We start from the raw sequence: 22,716 nt of genomic DNA, 5'->3' as shown, positions 1-22,716 counted from the left end.
AAAGGTGCACAGACTAGACTAGGGGTAATGAAACCAGAAATAAAGTGAAGACCAGGTGCCAAGACAGATTTGCAGAAGTAAGCATCTGCACAGATCTGTAGATGAGTCTGTTTGGAATCAGACAGTTTATAGAGTCATAGAGCTATACAGCAAGGAAAACAGACCCCACGGACCAAATCACCTATGCCAACCAGATATCCTAAGTTAAATCTAGTCCCATTTGTCAGTATTTGGCCCACATCTCTCTAAACCCTTCTTATTCATGTACCCATCCAGATGCTTTTTAATTATAATTGTACCACCCTCCACCGCTTCCTCTGGCAATACATTCCATACACACACCACCCTCTGTGTGAAAAAGTTGCCCCTTTTTAAGTCTTTCTCTTCTCACTTTAAATCTATACCCTCTCGTTTAGACTCCGCTACTCTGGGGGAAAGACCTTAAACTATTCAGTCCATCTATGCCCTTCATGACTTTACAAACTTCTATAATATCATCCCTCAGCCTCTGACTCTACAGGAAAAATAACTCTTGCCTATTCAGCCTCTCCCAAGAACTCAAATCATCGAACCCTGGCAACATCTTTATAATCCTTTTCTGAACCCTTCCAAGTTTCATAATAGCCTTCCTATAGCTGGGATTCCAGAATTACATACACTATTTCAAAAGTGGCCTGAACAATGTCCTATGTAGCCTCAACATGACCTCCTAACTCCTATACTCAATGCACTGCCCAAAAAAGGCAAGCATAACAAAGGCCTTCTTCACTATCCTACCTGTCTGCAACTCCACTTTCAAGGAACTATGAACTTGCACTCCAAGGTCTCTTTGTTCAGCAACACTCACCAGGACCATACACTTAAGTGTATATGTTATGCCCTGATTTGCCTTTCAAAAATGCAGCACCTCACATTTAACTAAACTAGACTTCAACCACAACTCCTTGGCCCAACTGATCAAGATCCCGTTGAACTCTTGAGGTAACCTTCACTGTCCACTACACCACCAATTTTGGTGTCATCTACAAACTGACTAACTTTACCTCCCATGTTCACATCCAAATCATTTATACAAATGACAAAAAGAGGTGGATCCAGCACCGATCCTCATGGCACACCGCTGGTCAAAGGCCTCCAGTCTGGAAAACAACCCTCCACCACCACCCTCTGTCTCCTACTTCAAGTCAGTTCTGTATCCAAATGGCTAGTTCTCATGTCATCTAACTTTGCTAACCAGTCTACCATGAGGAACCTTGTTGAACACCTTACTGAAATCCATAGAGATCATGCTCACTACTCTGGCCTCAACAATCCTTTTTGTTACTTGTTCAAAAAACTCAATCAAATTCATGAGACACGATTTCCCACGTGCAAAGTCATGTTGACTATCCATAATCAGTCCTTGCCTTTCCAAATACATCCAAATCCTGTCCCTTAGGATCCTCTTCAAAAACTTGCCCACCACTGATTTCAGGCTCACTAGTCTATAGACCCCTGGCATTTCCTTGCCATCTTTCTTTAGTAGTGGCACCATATTAGCCAACATCCAGTCTTCTGGCTATCAATGTTACAAATATCTTAGTAAGCGGCCTAGCAATCAGTTCCCTGGCTTCCCACAAGGTTCAAGGGTACGTCTGATCATATCCTAGGGATGTATCTACCTGTATGCGTTTTAAGACATCCAGCACTCCTACTCTGTAATATGGACATTTTTAAAGATGTCACTATTTATTTCCCCAAATTCTCTAGCTTCCATAACCTTCTCCATGGTAAACACTAATGCAAAATACTCATTTAGTATCTCCCCCATCTCCTGTGGTTCCATGCATAGGCAGCCTTGCTGATCTTTAAGGGGCCCTGTTCTCTCCCTAGTTACCCTTTTGTCCTTGATGTATTTGTAGAATCCCCTTGGATTCTCTCTAACTCTATTTGTAAAAGCTATCTCATGCCTCCTTCTTGCCCTCCTGATTTCCCTCTTAAGTATGATTCTGCTGCCTTTATACTCTTTGAGGGATTCACTCAATCTCTGCTGTCTATACTTGACATATGATTCCTTCTTTATCTTGGCCAAAACCTCAATTTCTCTTGTCACCCAACATTTTCTACCACTCTAACAGAAACATACTGTCTCTGGATTCCCATTTTCTTTTTTTTAAATATATTTTTATTGAAAAGTAGATTTTTTTAATATTACAACAAATAGAAAATAATACAATTCAAAGCAATACAAAGAACACAAAAAAAGAGTAAAATAAATCCTACCCACCCTCATGTACAAATATATAAATATATATAGAATATATGTTAAAAAACTCCAACTAACTATTTAACTAAATAAATAATAACCAACAACAAACTAATAAATAGTAATAACTCAGCCAAACAAAACGCTCATATGTTCGCAGTTCCTCCTCCCTGGATATTGGACTCGTAAAGCATAATTGTTACGGTTATATGAAAGCCCTTATTAGTGTGGCAGATAAATCTGTATCCGGGTATTCCAAAAAGGGCTGCCATGTCTTGTAAAAATTCTCAGTTTTGTGGTGTACCATACTTGTGAGAAAATCCAAGGGGATATGCTCCATAACAATCTTCCGCCAATCTGACAGGCCGAGGGGGCTTTTGGATATCCAACCTAGCAAAATATTCTTTCTTGCACAGAAAGTGAGGATGTTGAAAAGTTTTTTTCTTATGTGCACCTACAGGGAACACACTGGGCAAGCTAAGAAGAAGAGAGATTGGGTCCTTTTCCACCCTTACACCCAAAATCCCCTCCATTGCACCCACCACAGCACTCCAGTATGTTGAAGCCTTCCACAGTTCCAGAGACAATGGGTAAGAGTGCCCGTACCAACCCTGCACTTGGGACATGTTGAAGATACCCCTGGTTTAAATTTTGACAAATGGTCCAAAACCAAATGGACCCTGTGGAGAATCTTCAACTATAAAGCATGGGTCCTATTGCAAATTGATATCTTTCTTGCATTTTCCCAAATATCTTCCCATGCCTCTGAGGAGACCTCAATATCTAGCTCTCTCTCCCACACCCTGCAGAGTCGATCAAACTCATCTGAGGGGCATCCCCCAATTGATGATATAAAGTACTGACAGAAAGTTACTCTTACCACTGAGCACCCTCTTCTCTATGTTGGACTTGTAGGGATCAGTCAACAGTGTAGTCTTTTTTCGAATAAAATCCCTAACTTGAAAAAAATGAAAGAGGTCCCTGTTAGATAGCTTGTATTTCCCTTAAATAAATCACCCATGTAAGACATACCCCGAGCTGCCCAATGTTTGAATCCTGAATCTATCATCCTCGGTTGAAAACCCGGCATACCCACTTTCGGTGTAAGAGAAAAAATTCTGTCAATATTGCCTTCCCTCTGCTGAATTGCCCTCCATGCTTTAACAGTATTGATAACTATTGAGTTATAGCAATATTCCCTAACTGTCCTCATTTTGTCCAAAAACAGCAAGCTAGTAAGGGGCACCTTACCTGGGAAGTTTCGATATCTAACCATATTGAAAGAGGGTCCCCTCAATCCCAATCACTCACGTAGGATAAAAGCGAGCTTAATTGGTAGGTTTTAATGTCCGGGAGATCCACTCTCACCCAACCTGTGAGGCAATTACAGTTTGGCTAATTTAATAAGGGCCACTTACGATGCCAAATAAAAGCTGAACCAGCCATTCGGTCTCTTGAATATTTGCTTATCAAAAATCAGGGGGAGTATCCGTATAGGGGAGAATGTTCATTTCAATAAGCGCTATCTGACTGAACCATGAGATCAGAAGTGCCTCCATCTTTGAAGGTCTTGTTTGATTTTGTCAAATATTTGAACAAAATTAGCTTTGAACAACTGATCCAGAAATGGAGTAATGAATATGCCCAAATATACAAAACATGGCATTGAGAAAGGGCTCTTGTTCGGGAGTCACACCCGGGAGCTTCAGATCCTTAAAAAAAGATTTCATTTTGGCCTGCCCTTCCTCACAATCCTCAGATTTGTATAACTTAGAGTAAAATCTCTGGAAAGTCACATTAATCTTTTTAGAATCACATGTTAGGTTCCCAGTCCCTTCCCTAATTGCCGTAATGGCTTGTGGGGCACTCCTCTTTCTGGCGAGATACGTTAAGTATTTGCCTGGCTTGTCACCGTGCTCATTCCCTGAGCATGGAATTCAATGCAGACCGCAGCGTTGTAATCCTCTGTAGTTTGACCATCGAGGGTCTGTCAAAGTAAGCCTTCTTGTCTGCCTTCAACTGTGCTTCAAGGAGATGTTGCTGCTCACCCTTCTGCCGCTTCCTACTGGCAGAATATGAAATAACTAAAGCCAGCATAGGCTTTGGCAATTTCCTAGAGGACGGATGAGCTACCAACCAAGCCTAAGTTGCTGTCTAGGAATGCCCAAAATTCTCTTGAGAATACTCCATAAACTTATTATCCATTTTCCAGTATCTCCAACCCACTGTAACGTCCTTAATCTTTAACTATAAGGTACACTGGAGCATGATCAGAGATGATAATATTACCAATCGTACACGATGCTACCAAATCCAAGGTTACTGGTGAGGTCAGAAAAAAATCAATCCTAGTGTGATATCTGTGCGGATTGAAGAAAAATGTAACATCTCTACCTGTAAGGTGGCGACGCCTTCAGATATCCACCAACCCTAACGTCCCACATTGACCCACATTGACCCACTAACTGTTTAGTTTGTACAAAAGGGTATCAAGGGACCTTTGGGCAACCTGTCTACTGTGGAATTCATGAGACAGTTAAAATCTCCTCCTATAATGATGTGCCAGGACTCGAGACTTATCAGTTTAGAAAAAGCATCTACCAAAGATTTAAGGGGATGAGCTGGAGGTCAATAAGCATTTAAACACCATATTCTTCCCCATTTATCAAGGCTTTAAGAATTATAAACCTCTCAGGTGTGTCTTTAACACACTCTAACAACTTAAATGGGAGGTTCTTCCTAACCAATATAGCCACTTCCCTACTCTGGTATTAAATGATGAAAAATAAACTCAGTCAAAGCCATTCTGCTGTAATTTCAGATGCCCCTTGTCATCTAAGTGTGTCTCCTGTAACAGAGCAGTATCCACACTTTCCTTTCTAAGACTCAAGAGTACCTTCTTCCTCTTAATTGGTGAATGACTTCCCTTGATATTCCAGGTACACCATTTAATCAAGTCATTAGCCATAATCTTCTGCAATTACATTTAAATTCTAGAGAGGAGGAACCCGAACCACAAATCACTGAGCCTTAGTGTCACATGATCCACCAAATATAAAAACTACATCAACTAAAATCACCACATTTAACAAACCTACAAAACTATTGAAAATTAAAAACAACAAAAACCAAAAAGCAAACTAACATATAAAGTACCAATAGCACTGAGTAGGGGAACTCACCCCCTGCCCAAAAGGGGCAACTACCCATCCCAGCCACCTTCACTTCTCCCAGCTAGAGCCGCATTGCAAATACAAGCAGAAAAGAGCAAACACCCCATAGAATACCAATATGAATAAAAAAACATTTTTTTTAAATAAAGGGGGAATAAATACCCCACCCATCCTTTGGTATATCCTAACTTAGAAATTGAAAAACATAGTTTCAACTCAATTATTATCGATAGAGGAAAAAAATAATAAAGCTCCTCCGTTTCTTTTACAAAATGATAAAGACATACCCAAACAACACTATTTATACATACTAAAATTGTTCAAATTAGGTTAATTTTTCCACAAAGTCGCTTGCCTTCTCCGACGTGTCAAAGAGATGTATGAATCCATGTAACGTGGGCCATAGCACCGCCGGATACCTCAGGAATACTGAATCCCAAGCTCCCTCAGTCTTCTCTTGACACCGTTGTAAGATTTTCTGTTACTGGATCACCGCTAAGAAGTCCTGAAAGAACATGATCTTAAAACCTTTGTAAATTAGGGTCTTCAGATCGTTCCTCCTGGACTCTGGAAGCCTCCATAATTCTCTCCTTATCCCGGTAATGATGGAACCACACCAGGAGAGGACAAGGACGTTGATCCAGACCTGATCTCTGCACTGTGATCCGGTAAGCCCTTTCTATCTTCAATCCTTTCATGCCAGCCTCCACGTCAAGGAATTTCGGCAGCCAGTCCTCAACTAATTCCGCAGGCCACTCTCCCTACTTACCCTCAGGCAGACCGATGATCTGAATGTTTTTTCTCCTGCCCCTGTTCTCAAGCTCATCCACTTGGTTATGCAAATTACGGACCTGCATCTTCAGAGCCTAGATCCTATTCTTGGATGAACTGGCATCAGCTTCCACCGCTGTGACACTATGCTCCACCTCATCCGTCCTCTTGTCCAGGTCTCCCAGCTGTTGCTCATGCTTCTGCAGCATGACAGAGATTGAAGCCAACTTCTCTTCAATCTGTTTCTGCAGCATCACGGGAAATTTCGTGAGCTCGTTCACCAGAGCCTGGAAAGTAATCTACTCCAAGGATCCTTCAGGTTGAACTGCAGACCCAGCCTTAGATGCTCCTCCTCCCTTTTTCGGCATTTCTGGACGGCTGGAAATTAAGGTAAGTTAATTTTTAGAAGTCTCTTGGGACTCCACAATCTTTCCAGAGTCCCAAGATGTCACAATGGTCTGGGTTGGGCGGATTAAAGGTTTATCCTGCTTGTGTTGCGATGCGTAGCTCTACAGTGTGATATTCTTAGATGGCCCCATCTTGGACAACCCCCCCCCCCCCAACCACACACACACACACTGTAACATCCTTAAACTTAACCAACAGGTACACTGGAGCATGATCGGGGTTGCCACTGGGTCAGACAAAAAAATCAATCTTGGTGTAACACCTGTGTGGATTGGGAAAAAACGTAAAATCCCTGCTTGTAGGGTGGAGACGCCTCCAGACATCCACCAACCCTAACTTCATGCACAGATCCAATAATTGTTTAGCTTGTACAGAGAGTATTGGAGGCCTTTGGGCAACCTGTCTACTGTGGGATCCATGAGACAGTTAAAATCGCCCCCTATAATTATATGCCGGGACTCGAGACTGATCAGTTTAGAGGTCGCATCTACCAGAAATTTGAAGGAATGGGCCGGAGGGCAATAAACATTTAAAGCACCATATTCTTCTCCATTTATCAGGGCTTTGAGAATTAAAAAGCTCCCATGTGTATCTTTAACACACTCTAGTAACTTAAATGGGAGATTCCTCCTAACCAATTTAGCCACTCCCCTACTTCTGGTATTAAAAGATGAAAAGTAAATCGGATCAAAGCCTTTCTGCTGTTGTTCCAAATGTTCCCTATCATCGAAGTGTGTCTCCTATAACAAAGCAATATCCACCTTCTCCTTACTAAGACTCAAAAGTACCTTCTTCCTCTTAATTGGTGAATGACTTCCCTTGATATTCCAGGTATACCATTTAATCAAGTCATTAGCCCTAACCTTCTGCAGTAACATTCAAATTCCAGGGAGGTGGAACTTGAACCACAAATCGCTGAGCTTTAGTGTCACAAGATCCATCTAACATAAAAACTACATAAACTAAAACCACTACAGTTAACAAACCTACAAACCTATCAAAGATTATATACAACAAAAACCAAAAAGTAAAGCAACATATAAAGCGCCAACAGTGCTGAATGCGGGAACTCACCCCCTGCCCAAAGGGGACAACTAGCCATCCCAAAACCCAATTTCCCATTCTGCTGCCAAAACTGCAGTCCAGACATTAAAATACCTGAACCGGGTATAAACTGCCCATAAGTAGGCATCTAGCCATCCCAATCATTTTCCCTCCTCCTAGCTAGAGCAAACAGAAAAGAAAAAAAATACACATTAGAATAGCAATGTGAATAAAGAAATGTTTTTTAAAAAAGGGGGTAAATACCCCACCCATCCTTTGGTATAACTTAGAAGTTGAAAGTACACATCTCAACTGCCATCAAACATAGTTTAAATCAGATTATTACCAATAAAAAAAGGAAAAGCCCCAACCAGACTTCCTCTGTTTTTATTTAAAGAAAAAACAAAGCCATACCCAAAGCCAACCCTACTATTTGTACATACTAAATTGTTCAGGTTAAGTTAATTTGTCCACAAAGTCTCTTGCCTCATCTGACGTGTCAAAGAGATGTACGGAAGAACATGACGTTAGAGCCCTCATAAACTAAGGCTTTCGGATCCTTCCCCTGAATTTTGGAAGCTTCCACGATTCTCTCCTTACCTTTATAATGATGAAACCGCACCAAGAGAGGATGAGGACCTTGACCTAGACCTAACCTCTGCCCCGTGACCCGGTGAGCCCTCTCAATCTTCAAGCCTCTCATTCCAGCCTCTAAGTTAAGGAATTTCACCAAGCAGTCCTCAATAAATTCCACCAGTTGCTGACCTTCTTTACCCTCTGGCAGACCGATGATCCAAATACTTTTTGTACTGGCCCTGTTGAAATCATCCACTTTGTCAAGCAAATTACGGATCCTATCCTTGGAAGAACTGATATCATCTTTCACCACTGTGAGTCTGTGTTCAACCTCATCTGTCCTTTGTTTCCAAGTCTCCCAGCTGCTGTTCATGCTTTTGCAGCATGTTAGAGATCGGGGCCAGCTTCTCCTCTATCTGCTTACCCAATATCTCATGAGATCTCGCGAGCTCCTTCGTCAGGGCCTGGCAGGTAATTGAGTCCAAAGATCCTGCACGCTGGGCCACGGGCCCAGCCTCAGACGCTCCCCCTCCCTTCTTCGGCATCTCTGGATGACCAAAACACAGGTAAGTTGATTTTCCACAATTTCCTGGGACTCCAAGACTTTTCCAGAGTCCCAGGGTATCGCAATAGTCTGGATTGGACGGGTTAGAAGTTTGTTCCACTTGTGCTATGGTGCGGAGCTCTGCAACGCGATCCTCATAGATCGCCGCCATCTTCGACCCCCCGTTATCTCATTTTTGAAGGTTTCCACTTCCCAGCTGTCTCTTTACTTGAGAATATCCACCCCCAGTCAACCTTTGAAAGTTCTTACTTAATACTGCCAAAATTGGCTTTCCTCCAGTTTGAACTTTAACTTTTAGACCTGGACTATCCTTTTCCAACACTACTTTTAAACTAATAGAATTATGGTAACTGGCCCCAAAGTGCTCCCCACTGACACCTCAGTCATCTGCCCTGCCTTATTTCTCAAGAATAGGTATAGTTTTGCACCTTCTCTAATAGGTACATCCACATACTGAATCAGAAAATGTTCTTGTACACACTTAACAAATTCCTCTCCATCCAAGCTTTTAACACTATGGCAGTCTATGTTTGGAAAGTTAAAATCCCCTACCATTACCACCTTATTATTCTTACTGTAACTGAGAGCTCCTTACAATTCTCAATTTCTTACTGACTATTGAGGGGTCTATCGGTCAGAGTCGAAAATGTGGCTTATGCCCAAAACGCTGACTCTCCTACTCCTCAGATGTTGCCTGACCTGTTGTGTTTTTCCAGCACCACACTTTTCGACTCTGATCTCCAGCATCTGCAGTCCTCACTTTCTCTGGATCTATAATACAACCTCAGTAAGGTGATCATCCCTTTCTTATATCTTAATTCCATCAAAATAACTTCCCTGGACGTATTCTCAGGAATATTCTCCCTAAGTACTGCCATACTGTTAGCCCAAATCAAAAATGCCATTCCACTTCCTCTCTTTTACCTCTATGTATCCTGCAACATTACGCTGCCAGTCCTGTCCATCCCTGAAGCACATTTGTGTAATTGCTATGATATCCCAGTCCTGTGTTCCCAACCATGTCCTGAGTTCATCTGCTTTACCTGTTAGGTCTCTTGCATTGAAATAAATGCAGTTTAATTTATCAGTCCTACGTCATTGTCTGTTTTGTTCCTGCCTGCACTGTTTGGCTCATTCCTTTTCACAACTGCACCAGTCTCAGGCTGATCTCTTTTCTCACTATCTTTCTGAGTTCCACCACCCTTACAAGTCAGGCGCAATCTGTCCTTCTTATCCAGGTCACTTCTACCCCAGAAGAGATTCCAATGGTCCAAAAATGCAAATTCTTTACCTTACACCAGTTCCTCAGCTAAGCATTCATCTGTTCTATGTTCCTATTCCTACTCTCATTAGCTCATGGCATTGGGAGTAATCGAGATATTACTACTCTCAAGGACCTACTTTTTAAATTCCTGCCTAATTTCCAATACCCTCTCCTCAGAACCTTGTTCTTTTCTCATTCCAACGTGTACAATGATCTCCTGCTAGTCCCTCTTCCCTTTGAGAATATTCTGTAATCTCTCCAAGATATTCTTGACCTTCGCACCAGCGAGGCATCATATCATTCTGGTGTCTCATTGTCAGTCACAGAAACATCTATCTATGCCTCTGACTAGACAGTCTCCTATCACAACCAATTGCTTGAAAACTGATGAACCCCCTTGTTACAGCAGAACCAGTCTCAGTACCCAGAAACCTGGCTGTCAGTGCTACATTCCCCTGTGAGTCCATTACCCTCTAAGTTTTCCAAAACAGCATATTTGTTTGAGAGCCACAAGAGATTCCTGCACTTCCTGCCTACCCCTCCTACCTTTCCTGGAGTTTACCCACCTAGTTGACTGTACCTATAGTTTTTCTCCCTTTCTGAAATTGCAATCCATCATCCCCCAGCTCCTGTAAATTTCTGATTACTTGCAACTGCCGCTGCAACTCATCCATGCAATACAATAGGATTCACAACCAAACACATTTCCTGCAGACGTAATCGTTAGGAACATTGAAATTCTCCCTAATTTCCCACATTGACAGGCAGTACACATCACTCTACTACCTGCCATCTTTACATCTCACAGACAAAGCAGATTGATTAAGCAGACAAAACACATCCAGAAACCGTAGCCACTCTCCCCTACATCAAAGACATCTCTGAAATGACTGCCAGACTACTCAGACCCCTTGGCATCATGGTAGCCCACAAACCCACCAACACACTAAAACATCAGCTAATGAACTTGAAAGACAATACACAAACTTTAATAATTATGTAGTGTCATAGAGGTATAGAGATGTACATAGAGGTATAGAGATGGAAATAAACCCTTTGGTCCAACTTGTCCATACCGACCAGATATTCTAAATTAATCTAGTCCCATTTGCCATATCCTTCTAAACCCTTCCTATTCATATACCCATCCAGATGCCTATTAAATATTGTAATTGTACCAGCCTCCACCACTTCCTCTGACAGCTCATTCCATAAATGCACCACCTTCTGCATGAAAAAGTTGCCCCTTAGGTCCCTTTTAAGTTTTTCCCATGCCTATGTCCTGTAGTTCTGTACTCCACCTCAGGGAAAAGACCTTGTCGATTTACCCTATCCATAACCCTTATGGTTTTATGAACCCCTCAGCCTCTGGCACTCCAAAATAAAAGTCCCAGACTATTCAGTCTCTCCCTATAACTCAAACCCTCCAATCCTGGCAACATCCTGGTAAACCTTTTTACAACATCCTTCCAATAGGAAGGAGACCAGAATTGCGCACAATATTCAAGTGGCCTAACCAATGTCCTGTGCAGCTGCAACATGGCGTCTCAACTCATAAACTCGAAGCTCTGACCAATAAAGGAAAGCATGGTGAGAGATGATATAGGTTCTGTGGAGAATAAGGTTGAATCGATTTGGGTGGAAATAGGCTACCAAATAATAATATCACATTGGGACAGGCAATAAACAAAGAAATAACTAATGCCTGTAAAAATGGTATGGCTATTATCATGGGGGATTTTAACTTACATGTTGATTGGTCAAAACAGGCTATCCTCAAGGATAGCCTTGAGGAAGAGTCTATTGAATGTACCTGCAATAGTTTTCTCGTACAGTATGTAATGGAACCGACAAGGGAGCAAGCTATCCTCGATCTGGCCCTATGTAAAGAGATAGGAATAATTAATGTTGTTATAGTTAGGGATTCTCATGAAAGGAGCGCTCACAGTATGGTTGAATTTAGAATACAGATGGAAAGCGAGAAAACTAAACCCAGTACCAGGGTCCTGTGCTAAAACATGGGAGACTACAATAGGATGAGGGAGGAATTGGCTAAAGTAGACTGGAAGCAAAGACTTTATGATGAGACAGTTGACAAACAGTGGAGGACCTTTAAAACAATTTTTCAAAGTGCTCAACAAAAGTATATACCAATGAAAAGCAAGGACTGTAAGAAAAGGGATAATCTGCTACGGGTGTTAAAGGCAATAAGGGAGGCTATCAAATTGAAAGTGAATGTATACAAAGTGGCCAAGATCAGTGGGAAACTAGAAGATTGGAAAAGCTTTAAAGATCAACAGAAAACCACAAAAAAAGCTATAAAGAACAGTAAGATTATAAGAATAAACTAGCTCAGAATATAAAGTCAGATAGCAAAATTTTCTATAAATAAACAAAGCGATAAAGAGTGGCTAAAATAAATATTGGTCCTTTAAAGGATGAGACGGGCGATTTAGTAATGGGATAGGAGGACATGGCCGAGGCATTAAACAGGTATTTTGTGTTGATCTTCACAGTGGAAGACATGACTAATATGCCAGTAATTGACATAGAGACAAAGGTAGGTGAGACTTCAAACAATCATTATCACGAAAGAGGTAGTGTTGGGCAAGGTAATGGAACTAAGGGCATACAAGTCTCCTGGCACTGATGGAATGCATCCCAGGGTACGAAAAGAGATGGCGGGAGAAGTAGCAAATGAACTTGCAGTAATTTTCCAAAATTCACTGGACTCTAGGGCAGTTCCAGCAGATTGAAAAACAGCATATGTGACACCACTATTTAAAAAAGGAGGTAGATAAAAGATGGGAATTATAGCCTGATTAGCTTAACTTCTGTATTTGGAAAAATGCTTGAGCTTTAATCAAGGAAGAAATGGCAAGGCATTTAGATAGAAATTGTCCCATTGGGCAGATGCAGCATTGTTTCATGAAGGGCAGTTCATGCTTAACTAATCTACTGGAATTCTATGAAAACATTACGAGCGTGGTGGACAACAAGGACCCAGTAGATGTGGTGTATCTAGATTTCCAAAAGGCATTCAACAAGGTGCTGCACAAAAGGCTGCTGCATAAGATAAAGATGCAAGGTGTTACGGGCAATGTATTAGCATAGATGAAGGATTGATTGACTAATAGGAAGCAAAGAGTGGGGATAAATGCAACATGATGACTCAGTGGTTAGCACTGCTGCCTCTCAGTGCCAGGCATCTAGGTTCGATTCCAGCCTTGGGTGACTGTCTGTGTGGAGTTTGCACATTCTCCCTCTATCTTTGTGGGTTTCCTCTGGGTGCTCCAGCTTCCTCCCACAGTCCAAAGATGTGCAAGTTAGGGGAATTGGCCATGTTAAATTGTTCAGAGATGTGTAGGTTAGGTGTATTAGTCATGGGTAAATGTAGAGTGGTAGGCTAGGGGGAATGGGTCTGGTTGGGTTACCTTTTAGAGGTTCAGTGTGGACTTGTTGGGCCGAATGGCCTATTTCACACTTTAGGGATTCTATGAAATGAATGTTTTTCTAGCTGGCAATCAGTGACTAGTGGTGTGCCTCAAAGATCAGTGTCATGACTGCAATTATTCACAATTCACATAGATGATTTGAAATTGACCACCACATTTAGTGTGTCAAAGAATACAGATGACACTAAGATGAGTGGTAGAGCAAAGTGTGCAGAGGACTGTGAAACTTTACAAAGAGACATTGATAGTTTAAATGATGGGCAAAGATCTGGGGAATGGAGTACAATATTGAAGTCATCCATTTTGGTAGGAATAACAGTTAAAGGGACTATTACTTGAATAGTAAAAAATTGCAGCATGCTGCTGTGCAGAGGGAGCTGAGTGTCCTTGTGCATGAATCACAGAAGGTTGGTCAACAGGTACAACAGGTAATTAAGTAGGCAAATGGAATTTTGTCCTTCACTGCTAAAGGGATATGACTTGGAGGTGCTGGTGTTGGACTGGGGTGGACAAAGTTTAAAATCACACAACACCAGGTTATAGTGCAACAGGTTTGTTTGTAAGCACTAGTATTCAGAGTGCCCACTCTTTCATCAGGTGGTTGTGGAGATTAAGATCAGAACTTATAGGCAAAGGAGTCCAGTGTCATGGAGATGTGATAATGTAAACAAACTTAAATTAAAACTTTCATCTTTTATAATGGGATATGCAGGTTTCTGTTTTTTGATATGCAAATCCCAGAACTTCTTCAAATTACATTCTCAAGATCGCTCAGCTTTTTAAATAAGTGTGAAGTCTGTCTGTGTCCCAATGCTATGTCAGACTGACAAACCTTCTGCAGTTTTACAGAGCTTTACATGGATTCATGCAGTTTTTCAGCAAAATAAAATGTAATTCTGCGAAAACAAATTCACCCATAAGCTTATATGTGTGCACATGTAGGACCGACAGATTGAGTGCGCATGTGAGTGTATGCATGTGGGTGTGAGTGTAGGTGACAGAGTGTGTGTAAGCTTGGTTAAGTGTGTGTGTCAGTATGTGTATGATGGGGTATGTGTGAGAGGGTGCATGTGTTGGTGTGAGTGCAGGGAGTATATGTGTTTGCATATGAGAGAGAGCTTGTGTACGAGAGAGGGTCTGCGCTTGTGTGTGTGTCGTCCAGTGGGGTCACCTGTAGTGTGACATGAACCCAAGACCCCAGTTGAGGCCATTCCCATGGGTACCAAACTTTGCTAACAGCTTCTGCTCAGCTACTATGCATTGTTGCTTGTCCCAAAGTCCGCCTTTCCCAAAATCACCCAAAGGTCCAAGGCCAAATGTCCTGGACTGCTGAAGTGTTCCTCGACTGGGAGGGAACACTCCTGCCAGGTGATTGTTGCGTGGTGTCCATTCATCCGTAGTTGTAACGTTTGTTTGGTCTTGCTAATGTACCATGCCTCAGGGCATCTTTGCCTGCAGCTTATGAGATAGATCACACTAGCAGAGTCACATGAGTACTCGCCGCATACATGGTGGGAGGTGTCCCCACATGTAAAGGGATTGAGTTTAAAAGCAGGGAGGTTATGTTGCAGCTGTACAGAGTGCTGGTGAGGTCATACCTGGAGTACTGTGTGCAGATTTGGTCTCCTTACTTGAGAAAAGATGTACTGGCATTAGTGGGGTTGCAGAGGAGGTTCACTAGGTTGATTCCAGAGTTGAGGGGGTTGGCTAATGAGGATTGACTGAGTAGGCTGGGATTATATTCTTTGGAATTTAGAAGAATGAGGGGGGGATCTTAAAGAAACATGTAAAATTATGAAGGAAACAGATAAGAGAGAAGTAGAGTGGATGTTTCCACTGGCAGGTGAAAAGAGGACAAGAGGGCAAAGCCTCAAAATTAGGGAGAGCAGATTTAGGACTGAATTCAGAAGGATCTTCACTCAGAGGGTTGTAAATCTATGGAATTCCCTGCCAAGTGACGTAGTTAAGGCTAAATTAATCTGGTCTCATTTGCCAGCATTTGGCTCATATCCCTTTAAACCCTTCCTATTCATATACCCATCCAAATGCCTTTTAAATCTTGTAATCATCCCAAAGTTCCAAAACAACAGCTTATAAAACTGTTATGACTGCTCCTAGAATTCGAGGAAATCAGCTCCAACGCTGAAAATACCTCAAAAAAGGAGCAGCTCTTGCAGCCACAATTTGTTTCCCATCTTACAACTTGGATTATCCAGAATTCTGGGTTGGATGGTTGGTGATAGCTAGCAGGAAGTTTTCTTGTTGGTGATGCTATGAGGCTCCAGAGTCAAGGTTGAGGATTTATAGAGCCATTACCTCCTGATTGTATATGATTGTACCATCTCATCTGGTGGATTTGTTGTGGGATGGGGCATTCTCTCGTGATGCAGAGGTCTGGTATATTGGCTAAAAGGTATGATTCTGTGGATAAGCCAATGTCAAGTTAATACCTGATTGATCTGTGGGACAGCTCTTTCAATTTGGCATACATCCTCAGATGCTAGTAGAGAGGACATTGCTAGATGCAAGGGCTGAAGGGCTTTTGCCCGAAATGTCAGTTTTCCTGCTCCTTGGATGCTGCCTGACCTGCTGTGCTTTTCCAGCACCACTCTAAACTAGACTCTGATCTCCAGCATCTGCAGTCCTCACTATCTGTATATTGTATTGGGTTATTAAACTGGGTCATCTTTCCAGTTTTATTCCAACTAGAGTCTTTCATAGCAGCAATTGAGTGACTGATTGAGCCAGTTAAAGGTATATTAAGAATCAACTACTTTTCTGTGGGCATGGATTTACATATACGTGAGACCAACAGATTTCCTTCCCTAAAGGACATTGGTAAAATAATTGGGGTACGCGTTCTTACAATCCAATGGTTTAATGTTTACTGTCACTCATTTTTATTTTATTTAATTAATTAAATTTGAATTCTCCAGCTGCCCAGTTTTTGAATTTGAAATCTGGATTATTCATCCAGTATCATAACAGCTGAGCCACTTTACCCAATATTCAGATATGAGACTAAAACAAAAATGAGAATTATGTTCACAATATCGTACAGTTATTGCACAGATGGATTGCCCAGCATTTCCTTTATTGCACCATCTGAAAGCTCAAGGTACAGTAGGGAAAGTGAATAGAAAATTGGGTGGGGAAGCCTTCTGCTGAATCCCCACCCTTAACGTGGAAATACAAAATATGCTAACCCCTCTCCACCAACACTTCCCGCAACCCAGACCCAGCCCCACTGATGGTCTGAGCTAACTGAGCCTTGAATGGACTTTGAATGGTGGAGGGACTTGGAGTTAGAAAACTGACCAAATTCCCTGCAATCCATATGAAAGCTCCTCCTCATATTCACCCTCCAAAGAACTGGTGATTGCATTAGTCGACTAAGTGATGCTGTTTCAGGAAGGAAGCTATCTTCTTCCTGCATTGACGCAAGAGCCTTAAATAAAGTTAAGGGACAAAGGTTAGTTTTAAGTCATTAAATAAGTATACCAACAGCCTAACTTTCAGAACAATTGGAACAAGACTGAATTGGTGAGCAATGTTATTATTATATTATGTAGGTTTCTCCTTTAAGATTACAGAGTAGATTTTCCCCAAGATTTTTTCTTTATTTTGTATTTGCTGATGATTGTGTGATTCAGTTTTGCCACTTGTACTTCCTCTGTGAAATACAGAAGCTGAATTTCTGAAATGTATATGGCAGTGAGACAATGATAGAGAGGCAGGAAGACTAGAACACAAGCAGCATGGAAAAGGTTTCAATCATTACACTGGCAGATAAAAAGAGAGTAGCCTGGTCAACCTAGCAGAATTATGGACAGGTTTGTTGCCCCACGGATCCACAAGGGTAATATTATATCAGCATGATCAGTTTATGGAACTCTTAACTTTTGCTCTCCTTTCTCAGTGAAAAGTTTTCTGTGTTAAATTAAGCCCTATAATTTTCCAAAAATAAAATCTGTGTAGTAGATTTAAGTCCAACAAGATTTTGTATACAGAATGGTAATATGTATGTTTCTGCAGAAAGTTGATCATTTCTGATTCCCTGTAAGTCAGCTCTTTTATGACTATGTTCAGACCTAGCAACAGCAAAATTGGCCCAATAAGCTGAAAATATAGGTCACAGAAAAAGTCCCAAACTGCCTTTCATTGCACTGCCCAATACCGATCAGAAGAAAGGTGAAGAAATGTTTATTTTTGTAAATTATGTGACAAGTACAGCTGTATCTGTTTGGAAGATAAATGAGATCCTTTCATTCCTAGAAGGGACACAGCAAGTTTTTTTGAGTGAATACTAATGACTGTGACTACAATTTGTTAAGTCTACAGTGGCAGTTGGACTGTGAGTCTGTTTAAATATCTGAGCAAATTATATGGTAGTAAAATAATTTTTGAATATTATGGTAGGTTACTACCTCGTAATGACCTAACATAAAGAGTTGCTTGACTGATAAGGTGCTGGATTCCAGTTCTTCAAGGAGTGCAGAATTTGCAGGAACTTCTATTTTTAATAACACTGGTGAATAATAGATGGATAGAAGGTTGTGTAATTTTTGTCAAGGTTCAGTTTAATATAATTAAGGTGGCATTTCTAATATAGTTTGTTTATCCCAAATCCAGTAGTTGATGTTTATTCAACAAAGATTTTCAACATTATACTTCTTGGAGTTGCACTAAAATTCAAATTAGTTATGTTTGTTTACAAGACAAGCAGCTTTGCTACAGCTCAGGGAGAAGTGAGTGCTGAATCAACTGGAAAGTTGATCCAGTTCCCTGTCAGTTCCAGTGTATTCTGGAATTTCCCACCGGGGATAGAGTTGGTGTATTGCACAATGATAAGTGAGAAGTATACATCACCTGATGGTGAAATTTCAGCCAGTCCACAAGATCTAAAACAAAAATTAATGGTTATGGTTATAGCGTTGTACAGCATGGAAACAGACCCTTTGATCCAAATCATTCATGCTGACCCAATACCTTAAACTAGGGCAGCAGGTGGCTCAGTGGTTACCACTGCTGCCCCACAGTACCAGGGACATGGGTTCGATTCCAGCCTTGGGCTGGAATTCTCCACGTGATTGTGTGGGTTTCCTCTGGGTGCTCCGGTTTCCTCCCACAGTACAAAGATGTGCAGATTAGGTGAATTGGCCATGCTAAAATTCCCCATAGTGTTCAGGGATATGTAGGTTAGGTGCAGTAGTCAGGGGTAAAATATAAGGTAGGGGGAATGGTCTGGTTAGATTACCCTTCAGAGTGTTGGTGTGGACTTGTTGGGCTGAAGGGCCTGTTTCCACACGATAGGGATTCTATAATCTAGTTCCATTTGGCCCACATCCCTCGAAACCCTTCCTATTCATATACCCATCAAGATGCCTTTTAAATGTATAATTGTACTAGCCTTCACCACTTCCACTGGCAGCCCATTTCACACATGCACTACCCTCAGCATGAAAAAGTTGCCCTTTAGATCCCTTTTAAATATTTCCCCTTTCACCTTAAACTTTTGTCCCTCTGGTTTTGGACTCCCTTCCACTCAGATAGGCTACTCTCCCTATCCATGCCCCTCATGATTTTATAAAGATCACCCCTCAGCTTTCAAAGCTCCAGGGAAAATAGTCCCAACCTATTCAGCCTCTTCCTGTAGTTCAAACCTTCTAACCATGGCAACATCCTTGTAAATCTTTTTTGCACCTTTTCATGTTTATCATCTTTCCTCAAACAGGGAGATGCTGAATTAAATGCAATATTCCAAAAGTGGCCTAACCAATGACATATATAGCCCACTGAGTATAGTGTATTAAGCATCTTCTTCACTAACCTGTCTACCTGTGACTTCACCTTTAAGGAACTGTGCACCTGCATTCCAAGGTCTCGGGGTGTTTGGTAACACACCCCAATTGAGCTTATTAACATCTCATTCAATAATACACTGTCCATGCCATGATATGGCTGGCTGAGGTCGAGATTCTTATCAGTCTGCCGACTGGTTGCCAACCTGCCTTCTGGAGAGGGTGGGAGCAGCTCATTCCCCTTTAAAATTCTGCCCACCTTGTCAGTTTCTGCTTGAATGTTGGTGATACCTGTTTCATCTTACATCAACCAACTTTTCTGGCCCCTCCACTGTCTCTAAATTGTCAAAATGCTGAAAATGTCCAGTACTAAATGAACAGAAATTTTCAGCAAAAAAAACAGAAAAATGGGACTACTAAAGCAGTTGTGTTCAGTTCTACCACAAATTCTGTTGCCTAGCATTGACCTCATCCTTCCTATTTTCCACTATGTGATGGTGAACTTGACTGTTCTTGACACTATTATCATATTTGATCATGAGATCAGTTTCCAATCATAGCTTCAAAACCCTACTAAGACTGCCCATTTCAACCTCCATAGCATCACCTGACTCAACCCCTATCTCAGTACATCAATTGCTGAAACACTCATCTCTGCTTTTGTTATCTCTAGACTTGACTATTCCTATGCACTCCCACACTCTGACCTATTAACATAAACTTAAGGTGAACGAAAATTCTGTTTCCCATGTTTTAACTCACACCAAGTCCCACAACAACATGAGAACTTAGGAAACATGATTAGGCCATTTGGACCCTTGAGTCTGCATCAACATTGCAGAAGTTCAGGGCCAATCATCTATTTTAATTCTGCCTACAATTTTGCCCTAAAAGTCTACTGACCTCTGACTTGAATACACTTAAAAAATGAACATCCACAACTCCTTATGTAGAGAATCTTACTGAATCACAACCATTTGAAATAAGAAATTTTCCCTTAACTCAATCATAGTGGCTAACTCCTTATTCTCAGATTGCGACCCTCTGCCCTAGATTTTCCAGTCTGTGGAACATTTTCTCAATATATAGCTGACCATGCCTTTTAAAAATTTTATATATCTCTCCTTACGAAGTAATCCACTCAGCTTAGGAACCGGCCTGGCATCAGTCTAGAACAATCTGCCCTTCAGGAAGCAAATCAAAAATGCAGTGTACTCCAGGGTTCTGTGAAGAAAGATCATTTTTAATTCTTATAATTCAGCAAAAGCTAACATAGCATTTATCTTTTGATTTGCTTAATTGTATCTATACGTAAACGTTCTTTGCTTTATCCACAGGGACACCTTAGTCCACTTGAATACAAACATTTCCTCGCCTTTCACCATTCAAAAAGAAAATGGTTTTATTTTTCTGACCAAAAAGGACATTTCTGCCCACTCACCAAACTTGTCTATATCCTTCTGCAGCCTCTTTGCATTTTCCTCACCATTTACTTCCTTATTTACCTTTATATTACAGCAAACTTAGAAATGTTACACCTAGTCTCCTTACTGAAGTGATTACTTACACTGAATAGCTGAGGACCAAACACTGATCACACATGATTTTCTTTCATAAATCTGTGTTAACTACAATCAATCATCTTACAATTTTCTAAGTGCCCTTTTAGTTATTTTTAATCAACCTTTTGGACACGTATGACACATCTCTGGGATAAGTATGACTTGAGCCCAGACCTCCTGGCTCAGCAATAGGGACACTAGTATTGCACCACAAGGCCCTTAAGTTACAACAGCTGCTAAGGTAGGAGCTGAACCCATGTGCCCAGAGTATTAGCTTGAATCTCTGGATTATTAGACCACTGACATAACCATTGCACCAGCTTCAGAGGAGAGGTATAGATAGTTTTAATCAACCTGCTCAGATATGTTAATAACTATGTCTCTAATCCAGTCTCTGGCATACTCTTGTAGCCATAATACTTCTAGTACAGATCTGTTTCTGGTCAATGGTAACCCCTTACTTTGTTGGTACTGTGGGGTTCAGTGATGCTAATGCCATTACATGCCAAAGATAGATGGTTAGATTCTCTCTTAATGGACACAGTCGACTTGCTATCTAGCAGCATACAGTGTGGGCTTCTTTAGTATCTGAGGAGTTACATATGGTATTGAACACTATGTAACCATCAGTGAAGTTCCACACTTCCTGACCTGCTGTAGGAAGGAAGGTTATTGATGAAGCTGAAGATTATTAGAGCTGGGACCCAACCTTGAGGAACTCATGCTGCAACATCCTGGAGGGAAGATGACCCCTCCAATAAACACAATAACCTTCCTTCATGTGTGTGACTCCAACTGGTGGAAATCTTCCCCTTGATTCCTATCGACTTCAATTTTGTCTGAGCTCCTTGATGTCACACTTGGTGAAAAGCTGTCCCATTGTATTTTTGCACAGATCCCAGAAAGGCAATGTACTTTTTAGATAGCTAGGTAGCATTGCAACACGTGACATTCTAGTATAAGACTCCTCACCTCACCTTCAGAAGTCACTCTGTGATGGAGTCAGTGCAATGGGGGATATGTATCGTAATACAGTCATGTAATGTACCCACAATATCAGTAAGCATGGAACTCACACTATGGACTGATTCCTATGGTCTTTTAGCAAATTGCGAGTCTTGTAAAGATCTGCAGAGTAATTCCTGCCTCAATTCCTGGCTGTGAGTTTCCTCATTGTAACTTACCAAACTCACAACATTAATTGCCACTTATCCCTCATGGTAAGAATTACATCCAATTTCTGCCCCATCTTGGGTTCAGAAAAGAGTTACAAGGATGTTGCCAAGGCTGGAGTACTTGAGCTATAGGGAAAGGTTGAAGAGGCTGGGGCTGTTTTCACTGGAGCCTCTGAGGCTGAGGGGTGACCTTATAGGGGTTTTTAAAATCATGAGGGACATGGATAGGATAAATAGACAAGGTCTTTTTCCTGGGGTGAGGGAGTTCAGAACTAAAGGGCTTAGGTTTAGGGTGAGAGGGGAATGATATAAAAGGGACCTAAGGGGCAATTGTTTTCACACAGAGGGTGATGCATGTGTGGAATGAGCTGCCAGAAGAAGTGGTGGAGGCTGGTACAATTGCAACATTTAAAAGGCATCAGGATGGGTATATGAATAGGAAGAGTTTGGAGAAATATTGGCTGGTACCTGGCAGGTGGGACTAGATTGGGTTGGGATATCTAATTGGCATGCATGGACAAGTTGGACCGAAGGGATTCTGGATTAGTGGTGCTGGAAGAGCACAGCAGTTCAGGCAGCATCCGAGGACAGGCAAAATCGACGTTTCAGGCAAAAGTCCTTCATCAGGAATAAAGGCAGAGAGCCTGAAGCATGGAGAGATAAGCTAGAGGAGGGTG

The 22,716-nt window shown here is 41.4% G+C and overlaps 1 protein-coding gene and 1 long non-coding RNA gene across 2 annotated transcripts in view; one reads left to right on the top strand and one right to left on the bottom strand.

Moving 5' to 3' along the window:
• LOC122552979 overlaps nucleotides 1-22,716 on the bottom strand; it is a 76,618-nt gene that overhangs the window by 14,836 nt on the left and 39,066 nt on the right. The window lies entirely within an intron of this gene.
• The window catches only part of agpat4 (1-acylglycerol-3-phosphate O-acyltransferase 4 (lysophosphatidic acid acyltransferase, delta)), a 192,526-nt gene continuing 186,762 nt past the window's right edge, over nucleotides 16,953-22,716 (top strand). The window contains exon 1 of the mRNA XM_043696311.1: nucleotides 16,953-17,044. The gene's annotated coding sequence lies outside the window, so the exon portion shown is untranslated. The remainder of the gene's footprint in view (nucleotides 17,045-22,716) is intronic.

Source organism: Chiloscyllium plagiosum, chromosome 9 (assembly GCF_004010195.1).
Source record: "Chiloscyllium plagiosum isolate BGI_BamShark_2017 chromosome 9, ASM401019v2, whole genome shotgun sequence".
Taxonomy (NCBI): domain Eukaryota; kingdom Metazoa; phylum Chordata; class Chondrichthyes; order Orectolobiformes; family Hemiscylliidae; genus Chiloscyllium; species Chiloscyllium plagiosum.
Note: the sequence above shows the minus strand (reverse complement) of the source record. Positions and strands in the feature narration are given on the sequence as shown.